Source organism: Talpa occidentalis, unplaced genomic scaffold (genome assembly GCF_014898055.3).
Source record: "Talpa occidentalis isolate TD23 unplaced genomic scaffold, MPIMG_talOcc4v2.1 talOcc4.6, whole genome shotgun sequence".
Classification (NCBI taxonomy): domain Eukaryota; kingdom Metazoa; phylum Chordata; class Mammalia; order Eulipotyphla; family Talpidae; genus Talpa; species Talpa occidentalis.
In genome coordinates, this window is record NW_023604972.1 from 76,332,266 (window position 1) to 76,346,683 (window position 14,418).

General features: G+C 35.3%; 1 pseudogene; it reads right to left on the bottom strand.

The window, feature by feature from the left end:
- The window catches only part of LOC119260716 (anaphase-promoting complex subunit 13-like), a 54,214-nt pseudogene extending 39,814 nt beyond the window's left edge, over nt 1-14,400 (bottom strand).
- Nucleotides 14,401-14,418: the final 18 nt, after the last annotated feature.

Consider the following 14,418-nt stretch of genomic DNA (forward strand, 5'->3'; position numbering starts at 1 on the left):
AGGGAGAGGTTTGCCAAGTCGTGTGGGTTAGCTCCCTGGCCAGGGATCAAACTCCTGCTGTAGTGGCTGCCAATAGCTTAATAGTGCTGAGATTTAACCCCTTGCACCACCAAGAAGTTTCAAAACAAGCATTATTAAATCTGCACTTAAGCCAAATTATCCCAGAACAATGAGTGAAGCACAAAAGAATTTGGGGGAGAAATAAAATGTACTTGTGCCACAAAAATAATAAACTATTATTTCATTAGTACATATCAAGTATGTCCTTTAAATAACCCATTCACTTAAATTACTGAAGTTTCATATTAGAAGTCATGGAATGCATCAACTAACATAAATGTTGTTCATCTAAATCCATTACTCTCATTGTTACAATTTATTCCTTTCATTGTTACTGATGAATCAACTTTGAAGTCCATTTTTGTTTCACTAATGGAGTTGAGAAATTTTAATCTATTAGTTAGATTGGGTTCTAGTAATGAAAAGGTAAAGTTGGAAAAGCTAAAATAAGGAACAAAGAAATGTATATAGTAACTGTAACAGCTGGTAACAGCTATAGCATCTAGAACAGATCTTTGATACAGCATAATGCTCCACAAGAATATATCCCAAATTATACATAAAGCATCTATCCGTCCCATCTTTTTATCAGTGATTATGTAAAGCTGACAATTAAAAATATATCCCATGGAATGACCTTGTATAAATAAATGTATAACAATTCTGCAAATAATATGTGAAAGAAGTACATATAAGATTGAGCTTTGAATGCTAATGAAAGTTTCTCACAAACTAACTTTTAAAAGGAAGATATGTCATTTAAACAGAGAAATTTCAATTTGTAATTTGAGAAATAATTCATTAGCTAGAACAAAAAATTTTAATTTGAATTATATGTAAAAGCTAAGAATCACAAGATTCAATTTAATTAAAATAACTTAAAGTTGACATGTTCAAATAACTCAGAGCTATTAAATTCATTTTTTTATTTTTTGTATATTTTTACATTGTTCATTTTTTTTTACAATGTATGCTTTCTCATCTCAGTTATAGTCCCTGTGAAATTCCCACCACCAATTCACCCATGCACCATCACCATAGTCCCTTGTGCTCTTCCCACCTGTTTTGATCCTACTACCTTCTCCCCCGCCCCACCCCACACCCTGCCCTCAAAAATGTCTCTGGTATAGTTGCTTGTTGATTTTGATTTTCACTTTATTATAATACCTTTTTTTCCCCTCTGATCCCTTATTTGGATCCTTTACATTCCTCCTATAAGTGAAACCATCTGGTATTTTTCTTTTTCTTTCTGGCTTATTTCATTGAGCATGATCCCTTCCAGCTCTATCCATGTTGCTGTGAATGGTATGAGTTTACTTTTTTTGATTGCTGAATAGTATTCCATTGTGCATATATACCACATCTTCTTGATTTAGTCATCTGTTTTTGGGCATTTGGGTTGCTCTTATATCTTACCTATCGTAAATATTGTTGCTATAAACTTAGGGGTGCAGGTGTCCTTTGAATTAATGTTTTTGTGTCCTTTGGGTAGATACCTAGAAGTGGAATTGTTGGATCATATGGAAACTCCATTTTTAGCAGTTTGAGGAACCTCCACACAGCTTTCCATAGTGGTTGGACCAGTTTGCATTCTCACCAGCAATGTAGAATAGTTCCTTTTTCTCCACATCCTCACCAACATTTGTTGCTAGTTTTTTTTTCGATATTTGCCATTCTTACTGGTATAAGATGGTATGTCATTGTGGGTTTGATTTGCATTTCCCTAATTATGAGTGATGTTGAACCTTTTTTCATATGCCTGCTGGCCATTTGCATTTCCTCTTTGGAGAAGTGTCTTTTTAGCTATTCTGCTCATTTTTTGATGGGGTGTTTACTTGTTTTTGTTGTGTTTTGTCAGCTCTTTGTAGATTTTTGTGATCAGTCCCTTATCATTAGTACTGTGTGCAAAACATTTCTCCCAATAAGTGGGGTGTCTCTTTGTTTTGGTTAATAGCTCTTTTTCTGTACAGAAGCTCAGAGCTATTAAATTTAAAGAAAATATCCTAGTCCCAATATCAGAGAAGGTAACAAAAATCCATTACTTTGAAGAGAAGAAAGTCAGCCATTTCCAAGGAGATTGTTTGACTCCTTAGAAGAACTAATTTCCCTAAAATAAGCCAGGATTTCATGATTGGCCCATTATAAAAAAAAAGCAGATCTTAAGATTCGATTCCAATTTTTCAAATGAGAAAATTCAGATAGATTAAATATAAGAAAAGAGCTTCTCTATTTTTACATCTAATTTTTTTCAAAGGCAAGTTATCAACAGAACAGAAATGTGTCACAGAATAATGACTATTCCAGTGAGTCAAATGGATAAGTATCAGTTTCTGTAAATTCTCAAAACAATTTTCCTTGGTTCTGTAAAGCATATACATGAAAAAAAGGGAAATTACTATATTTTAGCTTTTATGAAGCTTGGTAAGGATCATTTTTTTCCCAGAATACATCTGTTGCTTTTTAACAATATCAATAAGCTCAAGACAGCATCTACCCACATTTCCAAGTTTCAATAATGGCCAAAGTGTAAAATAACTAATCCAGTATAATGGACTACTTCAGAATAGAATGTTTGGCCAATATATCTCTTGAGAGAGATACCATAATTGCTTCACTCCACTTTCAATGAATGATCTATAATGAAAGTTGCTTTTTAGGCTTAACCTAGAGCTGTGCCCTGTGGGAAATGATGGGTTTTGTAAAATGTGTTACAGTTTACTAATAAGGATGCAGAAGCAGTACAACTGATGAACCAGCAAATCTCCTCTGACTTATTTGGTCTTTGCTGAATAAATTTGAATATCATCAAAATACATTATCCTTATCCATAACCAGCTTTCTGTGATGTGCCCTATCCTCACACTCATTTCAAAAGGAACTTTAAGTACTTCAATATTTTACATGACAAAAATGAAATTTTCAATAGGAAAAGACTAATGGATGAGTATGTAGGGCCAGAGAAAAAAACGGGAACATTTATTTAGCAATATTTACATTTGATAATGATATATAATAAATAGAATTTCTTACCTAAAATAATGCAAAATTACTTTTCCTGAATATTTACTAATTCCCCATCAGGGAACCATGGCAACATGGATTAAAATTCTCCTTCTACCAATAGCAGATTATTTTACCTTGAACACACCTATTAATTCTCCCCTCTTTTCCCTCACACTCTTCCTTCCTTCCTTCCCTTCTTCCTTCCAGAATTCACTTAACTATTTGATGTCTACTGAGAGTATAACACATGCTGGGCACTGTGGTGCCTTTAAAGAGGTGAAAATGAGTGATTACTGCCCTCAATAAGCTTTTAATCTTTTGAGTAATAGAAAAAACATATAATGCCTATACCATAAATGTCAATACTATAAATTATCATGAGAAATGGTTATTTAGAGTGCTCTGGAAGCACACAAAGGGGTATAACTTGGGGGTGTAAAAATGGAGACACATATTTACCTTTGAAAATCAAGTTGAAATTACTCATGAAGCGCCTTATGGGTGATGGAATGGAGTAAGACAGTTTCTAACAGAAGTAGGAGGAGTTGACACGACACAGTGTTGGCAACCATTTAGCTTGGGTCTCTGGTAGATAGCAAAAAGGAGAATGATAGAGTTCTCCAAAGATGGGAAAATATACCTAAGGGTGCATAGGACAAATTCAAGTGTAGAAGAAGAAAATATTAGAACTTTTATTATAATTTTTAAAACTTCCTTATTTCCAATATTCTATTTTGTAGACAGTATAAAATATACATAATATTTTAGTATTTAACCCCTACCCATATACATAATTAAGAAATATATACTGTGTATGTCCTCCAAAATTCTAATGAGATGGTACTGCAATTAAAGCCAAAGAAGGAATCTAATGTTCTATAGTATCCTGAAGGTGATGCACAGTAATAAAGAAGTTTAAGCAAATGAAGAACAATTTTATTTTAAAAGTTCACTATGACTGTATTCTAAAGACTAAATTAGAAGATGACAAAAGAAATAGGCAAAGCAATTATGAAGCAATTGGAGTAATGCCAGTGAGGAGATCCTAAACAATGATGGTGGCACAGTGGAAATGCCAAGGAGTACAGCCTGCTTGTAAAGAAAAAGGATTACAAACTATAAATCAAAGTGACTTACATCATTCATTATATTTTGGCCCCACATAATTTCACAAAGATAAGTTGCCTATCCCTCAAACAGTAGGCTTGCAAAGCAAGTTGTAGGGTGCTATTATCCTATTTGAGATGATTAAACTCAAAGACGAAATTATATTCTGATTTCATGACTAGGACCAATATTTGAAAAGCAATAAAATCACTACCTAAATAACTTATATTTTTCTAATATAAGATAAACTAAAATCTTGATCACAGAAGATGGGAGAGAGGGGAGGAAGGAGGGTGCAGGCAAAGGTGTGGGCAACAGGTACTGACCACTATAAAGCTCAGAAGCTAAGATCAGTAACTAATTATCCTATGCCATCAAATTGGTGATGGAGCAAATACAGCGTTTTGTTTTTCCTCTTTGTTTTGTCAGTCTTTATACCAGGGGCTTTTAAATAAATCTACATCTAAACATATCACATATTTCCTTTACTAAAAAAACCAGAAACCAAGCAAAGAAGAATGAATGATGAAACATAACGTAGGTAAATTATGCATTATCCACCGGAGTTTAACAGTTACATTCAACGAAAGTAGATATATTTTGTGTAATTGATCTCCATTGAGTCTAAACTCAGGAAAAGGAAAATATTTGATAATAGAATTTGATTAAATTGTACCTTCAAGTACTATTCTCCATCAATATTTTAAGAACTCCTAATTTATTTTTGAATGAATGAATTACTGATCAAATTTTATTTTAGATCAAACAACTGCAGAAGAAACTACATAAGAAGTTTCACATTGACGGTCCTGTTGCCAGAAAAACTCCATGTGATTTAAATTGGAAATGTTTTCACCCATAGGAGATAACTTTTTAACTAGGACAAAATGGAATATTATACGTGATATCCCTAGTGGCATTCTGTAATAGTTCCTTACTCTGGCTTTCTAAGTTTTTCACATGGCCTTCAGTGGCACAGCGCCTCTCTTAAATTACTCTAACCTTCCCAAAATTCTGTCAGTCAGATTTATATTGAAACTGGCTAGACAAAATAGTGGCAAAAGTGGATTCTTGAGAATTTTTCACAAAGACTTTAAAAGATATAAAACATTTATAAGATTTAAAAAATTACCTGATATAATGTTGGAAATCAGTTCTTGTATCTTAAAAATGTATAAATACGATCTGGAATGATAATAGAGAAAGATGAAATATTTTTGTCATTTTTCAAACCTCCAGAAATTTACAGAATTAATATTGACAGTTCAGTTTAGAGACGAAAAACAAAATGCCGGACTACAGATTCAAAAAAGTATTTATTAAGCATTCTAATTTCCACTTCCCTTTCTAATGTATTCAGAAGCTACTCTAGCAATCAGCATAATATTATTGTTGCAATGATAGTTTAAGAGGCAAGAGAAATCCTTTCTGGGATACTGAAATCAAACAAGTCAGGGACAGCTGGCAGCACTGTCAGGGCACTTTGTTTAGAAATAACAGGTAAGGTGCCCTCTTATCACAATAAAGTCATCCCAGTTTTTCATTCCAAAAGTCTAGATTTACTTCTGAACTAACCCTACATAAGGCTCAAAAACAGAATATATTCACCTCCAGCAGTAAATTAACTGCCATGTGAGCACAGAACGTGTGGCTTTAAATATAGCACTAAATTACCCATCCTCCACAGAGATAGAATGGACTCTGATTTCATAGAGCAGGTAACAAACCTAAGGCTCTCAATCACGGCTGAAGGAATTTACGTGCACTGCAGACATTCGCTCTCTGTAGAAGGTCATTGCTTCATAGCCTGGGAAATAATCCCTGCCAGCCAACTTGCAAAGTGCCTGAGGCATCACTCCTGAGAGGCATAACTCCTCTTCTTTCAAGGCTAGAGGTCAGAGCCATGATCACAGCTCAGTCAAATTTAAAGGAAAAAGTATCTGGGGTCAAAAATATCCTAAGGAAAAATAAAAAGACTAAAACTGAAAAAATATATTGTGGTCCTCTGGGCTTTCACATGGTGATGGAAAAACCTGTTGCAGAATATTAAATTTAGATTTCTTTTCATCGGATAGCTTCAAAATAACTAAACTAAAACTGAATGCAGAATTTGACGGATGTCATGCTGCAATCAGTTTTTAGGACATTTTTAAATGCTGCAAATCCATTTAAATCCTCATCAGCCTAGACATTCTAAAAAAGAAAAAAAATCAAGCTTAAGTGACTTAAACAAGTAATGTGAGTAGCGGCTCAATGATTAAATACTGCATCAATTAACTTGAGTACACAGAGAGAATGCTGCTCTTTCAAGCAATGTTAATTCTGCCTCTGATCAGACAGACTCCTCCTCACATCACGGTTGCTGCTCCGTAAAACACAACTCATAAGCAAAAGAGGAGAAATGATTTGTAAATAAGAATAAACTGTCATTTGGGAATTCTGTATAAAATACATAAACTAAATTGATGTCTATGTGAAAATACAGTCATTTTCATATACTTCCAGGAGTGAAAAACTCTGAAAATTGTTTTTGAAAATCATAATACAGATGAAACTACCATTAAACTCAACAAAAGTGGTTTGGTACCCATAAAAATCATAAATGAGCACATTTAAAGATTAAAGGCATGTCTGGATGTACACATCACAAAGGGTAAAGTGGTTTATTTTGGTCATCTCTGCCAACAGCTATTACATGCTGTCATTTTCAGTAATGGGAAATGTATTTGCAAAAGCAGAGCAAGCACAAGAAGTCTTAAATCAGACAAGTTGGGGATGCCTGTAGAGTGCTGTCCACACTCTGTCTACCAGAGCCCTTGAATATCAAGATTTTATGGTATATTTTTCTGACATAGATGACAGTACATTCTACCACTTCCTTAGGACCTGAACTACTAGTCCACTTTTATCTCTAGTGGTACCAGGTTCTACCCTGACAGAAAGAAAGGAAGAGCCCCCAACAAACATATTTGTGCTTCTACGATTCTGACCCTTCAAAACTCAGTTCACAGGTCACCTCCTCACTGTTTTTTATATTACTCGAAACAGATTTGTTACAGCAAGATGGCAACTTAACCCTGAAAGGTTAAGGTTTACTTCCGGCTCCCACAATGTCCACTTCAGGTGGCATAGTAGCAACTCCCAGGTGTGAATGGCAGTTGTATCTCCCTGTGACTTAATCATCTTAACATGCCATATCCAGATTCCCATAACACTGTAATAAAGACTTGGAGGGCAGTATACTGTCTATTAACTGCTTTGCTCAGAAGAGCACCACTTCTGTCCATAGTACATTGTGTAGAACTAGTCACAAGGCCGTGCCTTGCTGTACGGAGCATGCACAATTTCATCTTTCCAGAATGTCTGGAAGGAGAAAAAAATAAGACACGTGAAAGCACTGTTACATTTCCACTATACCTTTTCTAACCCTGCCCTCTGTGTCTAATTTGGGTGCTCATAATGTGCTCTCTACTCTGTCTTCACTCTCTACTAGAACATGCAATTGTTTATCATCTATTTCCCTTCATTAGACAAATGAGCTTCTTGAAGAAAACAATCAGATATAATTATTCCGACTTAATTTCATAAACACACCAATAAACATAACCATAGAAAGTCAGATATATGCCAACTTAATGTTATTTGAGAAGTCTAATTATCAAGGTCTGCTAGCAACATCAAAAATATTTTTGACTTAATATAAAAGCAACCATTTATTCAACAGCAAATATTCACTAAAATTTTCCTATATGCCACTCAAAATTCCAGATCCTGGGAAAACAACAGTAGAGGAGATAAATGAGTACCTTCTCAGGAAGTAGTTTACATGCTAATATGGAAAAACAAGAGATAAATATCAGAAATGAGAAATAGCAAAAAAAAAAAAAAAAATACCAGAAATAAGAATTCTAAACTAGGTGATCAGGGAAACCCTCTTAAAAGGTAATATCTGAGCAACACGTAAATGGCAAGGAAAAAATCTAAGGGAACTGTATTTAAAAGAAGAAACAGCTATTCGAAAGTACAGAGCAAACTTGGTGCATTCAAGAATGTAGCATATGTGTATGATGTATGCAAATTAGAAACAACCTTATTGGTTATTATATGTGAAAATGCCAATATAAAGGATTATACATAGAGTTCACGCTACCCTCCCTTTTACTGAATTCACCTCTAAATTTTATATTTATGTTATACATATATTATATATATGTTATATATAGTGTAGATACATACATACATATAAAAGCACAGTTCCCAATATATCTTCTTATGGACCACCAACTTTTATTAAGATCCATGTGAAAGAAAAGCTGCTAATACTGCAAAATATTTTATAAAAATCAGATCATCTTCTCTTAAAAATTACAGTGTAGCAGAAAAAAAAGCAAAAAGAATTTTTTTTTTTAACAGCAATGTATGACAAGAATAAGACACATCTCCGGATAGTATACTTACAAAGTAAAATTATCTATAGAAGCTTTATATAAAACTAAGTCTCTATCTGGTTGAGGGAAAAAAAAATCACTGAATAGATTTTCACTAAAGGGTATGATTGGCAAGTCTGTGCCTTAAGAAAGACATTTATGGGTTATACAAACATTCATTTGCAAGGCACCAAAAAAAAAGAGAACAATTTTCCAGAACAACTAAAACTAAAAAGTAAATCAAGAATTCCATTCAGACCTATTACCTAGAACTGGTAATAGTGATGTTATGATGTTAAGGATGGGCAGAAAGAAAACAATGGTTTCAAATCTGAACTACAAATTATTCAACTCAAGGGCAATCAATCAAATTCCACATACAGATTTGCACTAACATTGATTCTTATATACAAACCAGAATATAGTGTGATTCAGACAAATGGTAATACATATATAATTATTTAATAATGGTTAAAGATTTTTCCCAAACTATGCAGAGACTGCAAAATATTGTATAATAGAGGTCATGAATTGAAAGAGGGAAAACCTTTGTATTAGTTTTGGTTTTCCCAGAAGCAAATTCTGAGACAAGGATTCATATGCAATTGGTTATCTAGAATGAAACATGTTAGGGGAGGCAGGACATGAGACAGGGAAGCTAAGGCAGGCAGTAGAGGGCTAGTTGTTAATCAAATATCCACCCTCAATAAAAAGAACATAATTACACTGGAGAAATCTGGCAGCCAGTATAAAACAGTATACTCAGTACAGTGAAAGGATGAGAAAGGCTGACACATTCATATACCCATTCATTTCAGTCATTAGTGGAGGGCGACACTCAGATATTAATGCTCTGGCATCTGCTAAGCAGAAAACCTCTGGTGAGAAAAAAAAAAAAAAAAATCTCTCAAGTAAGGAACAGTTGCTGGCAACTGGAAGAAGGGTCAGCATATACTGATAACTGTGATCCTGGAAAGCAAAATTATTTTTTTTTAAATAATAAATTTTATTGTTATATTCCCCATACAATTGCAGCCCCCCCATTCTGACCCCAATCCCTCCCCTCCCACCCCCGCCCCCCTAAAAGTGTCTCTGGTTCATAGTTTTTTGTTGATTTTGATTTTCACTTTCTTAAAGTTATTCATTTTCCTGGTCCCTTATTTAAGTTTTCTAGATACCTGTTATGAGTGAGACCATCCGGTATTTTTCTTTTTCTTTTTGGCTTATTTCGTTGAGCATGATCCCTTCCAGCGCCATCCATGTTGCTGCAAATTGCATGTGTTTATCTTTTTTGAATGCTGAGTAATATTCCATGGTATATATGTACCACATCTTCTTGATCCAGTCATCTATTTTTGGGCATTTGGGTTGTTTCCAAAGCTTAGCTATTGTAAACAGTGCTGCTATAAACATAGGGGTGCAGGTGCTCTTTGGAATTGATGTTTCTGTGTCTTTTGGGTAAATGCCTAGGAGTGGAATTGCTGGATCATATGGAAGTTCTATGTTTAGTAGGTCCAGAAATCTCCACACAGCTTTCCATAGTGGTTGGACCAGTTTGCACTCCCACCAACAGTGCAGAAGAGTTCCTTTTTCTCCACACCCTCGCCAACATTTGTTGTTGCTAGTTTTTTTAATATGTGCCATTCTCACTGGTGTAAGATGGTATCTCATGGTAGTTTTGATTTGCATTTCCCTGATGACAAGTGATGGTGAACATTTTTTCATATGCCTGTTGGCCATTTGCATTTCCTCTTCAGAGAAGTTTCTTTTTAGCTCTTCTGCCCATTTTTTGACTGGATTATTTTCTTTGTTGTTGTTGAGTCTCATCAGCTCTTTGCAGATTTTTGTGATCAGTCCTTTATCATTAGTGTTGGGTGCAAAAATGTTCTCCCAGTTGGTGGGGTTTCTCTTTGTTTTTGTTATTGTCTCTTTTGCTGTGCAGAAGCTCTTTAATTTGATGTAGTCCCAGCTGTTTATCTTTGCCTTCACTATCACTGCTTTGGGTGATGTGTCTGTAAAGATGTCTTTGATGTGCAAATCACGTAGTGTTTCGCCTATATTTCCTTCTATATATTTTATGGTTTCAGGTCTTATGTCTAGTTCTTTAATCCATTTTGAGTTGATTTTTGTGTATGGTGTTAGGTAGTAGTCAAGCTTCATTCTTTTGCATGTAGCGACCCAGTTTTCCCAGCACCATTTATTGAACAAACTTTCTTTGCTCCAATGCATAGTCTTTGCTCCTTTGTCAAAGATTAGTTGACCATAAATCTGTGGGTTTATTTCTGGATTTTCTATTCGATTCCATTGGTCTGTATGTCTGTTCTTGTTCCAATACCATGCAGTTTTGATGATTATGGCTTTGTAGTATAGTTTGAAGTCTGGGAGTGGGATGCCTCCATTCCCTTCTTTTTTTTTCAGGAGAGCTTTGGCTATTCGGGGTTTTTTGTGATTCCATATGAATTTCATCAATAATTGTTCTATTTCTTTGAAGAATGACATTGAAATTTTGATTGGAATAGCATTGAATCTGTATATTGCTTTTGGAAGGATGGCCATTTTAATAATGTTTATTCTTCCAATCCATGAGCAGGGGATGTCTTTCCATTTCTTTGTGTCTTCTTCTATTTCTTTTAACAGTGTTTTATAGTTTTCTTTGTATAGGTCCTTTACCTCTTTTGTTAGATTTATTCCCAAATATTTGATTTTTTTTGTTTCAATAACAAAAGGGATGGTTTTTTTTGATTTCTTCTTCTTCAGATTTATTGTTTGTGTATAGGAAGGCTACTGACTTTTGCGTGTTGATTTTGTATCCTGCCACTTTAGTGAACTGACTGATGAGTTGAATTAGTTTTTCTGTGGAGTTTTTGGGGTTCTCTATGTATAATATCATATCATCTGCCAATAGTGATAGTTTGACTTCTTCTTTTCCTATTTGGATTCCTTGGATGTCTTTCTCTTGTCTTATTGAAGAGCAAAATTATTGACATGAGAAAGCACACGCGGTATCCTTCATCAATTATAAATCAGTTTGTCTTGATCAGAGAAACAGTTAATGTAGGATATTCTTAGGAAAATATGGCTAAAAAAATACTGGGTCTATCTTAAGGAGGGCAGCAAACGCTAAGCTAAAGAACTCTAACTTTTACTTACAGGTATTAAGGAACCCGTAAAGTAAAATGGGAAAGTAATGAAATGAATGAAAACATTACTTTATGGTATTGATACTTATATTGTCACCATTACTGTCCTTGGAATGTCAGCTCCTATTACATAGGATCTTTTTCTGTTCAGTTTCCCCAGAAGAGTAAAACAAGCAGAGAAGTCTCAGTAACCCATTCACAAAAATTGTTCTATTTAAATACTATTTCTTACTAAAAGCAACCAAGACTGACTTCAAGTCTTCACAGAATATTTTTAAGATGTGTCTACAACATTCTGTCATGCCACGAAGGAAGTGAATTTCAAGCATTACAGTGACCTGGTCAAAAGAACTCAGGAACCGGCTAAGGGGTTCCCATTGACCAAAGAAGCAGTAATTTGAGCATCACCATAATAAATATTGGGGTCTCCTTGGTGGCGCAAGGGTTAAGACGCAACCTATGAAGCTACCCGCAGCCACTGCAGCATCAGTTTGATCCCCAGCCAGGGAGCAACCCACATGGCGCAGCAGACCTCTCCTGACTCGCCCGCTGCTCCCCTCAGCAGTGTATTTCAGTCAGTCTGCCTGTTCTGTTCCACACTCTGTCTCTGGTGAATTCTCTCATGCCCCACACCTTTGGCCTGTACCCCAGTTCTTATATGCATAAATAAATAAAAAATCTTTAAAAAAATAAATATTATAAAAATAGTCTTTAAATAACATTTTCAATATGAAATATTGAAAAACTTTTAACATCCATGAGTTTATAAAAATACTTAAACACCAGATGAATATTAGGGAACTAACTCATTGTTCTGAAAAATAGTTACTGAAGGAGAAAAATTACACATTTATGCTATTCTTCCTGCACAAACTGATATTTACTGAAGTAAAGTGCTTTATCATAAAATAACTTGCATTAGCAAGTGTGGAATGAATGATCAATTTAGAATACTAACTTTTTGCAAGTTTTAAAGAAATGATGAACCTATGTAATTATTAACAATGGCTGCTAAAACTATGAGTTGAAAAGTTCATGGGAAAGTTTGTGATATTTATCATAAACCTCTACCAGGTTGTCAACACTGGAACCCAAAATCCATGACAATGGATTACACGACATGACAATAAAGACACATGTGTGTGCCTCTTAATGTAATGGCAAAGGAAATAAGCAATAACACCTGTGAAGTTTTTCTTGTCTCCCCAAAAAACACACTAAAATCTGAATAATCCTATAGATTTGACTCCAGTTTACAACACTGGGGGAAAGACAGCATAAGACTGCAAGATGAAAAATTCAAAATGTGGGAAATTCCACAGAACAAATGATCACTTATTCATTTACAAACTAAAAAAAAAAAAAAAAAGAGGGGGGCTCTATAGATTAAAATTCATCAAATTTAATGTGGCAACTTTAAATCTGATTTGAGCAAATCAACTGTGAAATATAAAATAAAAAATTGAGATAATTGGTTATCAAATGCCTCTTTTACATTACTGACTTATTGTTAAAAGTCTAGGTGCCGGCCTCCCCTGGTGGCGCAGTGGTTGCGCACTGGGCTGCGAAGCTGCCCGCAGCCTCTGCAGCACCAGTTTGATACCCGGCCTCCGGGCAAGGGTCCCACATGGTGCACAGACCTCTCCTGGCACGCCTGCTGCTCCCCTCAGCAGTGGACTTCGTCATTCTGCCTGTTCTGTTCCCCGCTCTGGCTCTGGTGAATTCTCTCACCCTCTGGCGCTTCTGACTGTACCCAGTGCTTGTATAAATAAATAAGTAAATCTTAAAAAAATGTCTAGTTGCACTGATATTTTACTTATATTCTTTTTAAAAACCCTTTATACTTTAGATATATATTAATAATACCAGGAAGCTTATTCTTAAGTATTTATCAATAAAATAATCTGGAATTTACTTCAAAAGAATTCAAAAGGCTTAAAGGAGAAGTATATATTAACAATAGTTTACACTAGATGATTAATATGATTATTTTATGTATGACTATACAGATTGTGTATTCCAAATGAGCTAGCTAAAACAGTATTTCTCATCTCCTGTCCCTCATTGGGGAGTCAGAAGACTAACAGCACCTGGTTCAGTAATCTCAAGGTCAACTTCTGTAAATTTTGGAGCATAAAAGTGCAGGAAATTAAATAATACATAACAGCAACAATAATAATTATGTTGCGGCCATGAGCGGTGGACTTCACACTGCCCTAAGTGTTTTGCATGTTTTACCCTCTTTAAATCTCATCACAACCCAAGGAGGTGTAGGGGGCACTTGATACATATGTTTCAAAGGACTGTTAAATGAGAAAAGCATCGACGAGGTCACTGAAGTTCAAAACAGGCCAGCAACTTTAAGGTCACCTCCTGGGGTCATTTGGTCCAACCAATGTTCCAGATATGAAGTGAAAGAATGCTCTGAACACTGCACCAAAAAAGGACTTTATCAGCTAGAAGGCTGCTGGGGCAAGTTTGAAATACTGGAAAACTTAACAGGCTTCCCCAGACCTGCAGTTTTCCATCGTGCTTCCCACACTACGCATTTCTCACGGGGACAGAAAACTAGCCCTTCACACACCGCAACGGAAACCCGTCCTCTCGTCGCAGACAAGCCCTTCCTCCAGGTGATCAGACGCCTTCACCCCAAGCCTCGCGCCTCCGCGGGTCATGCACGA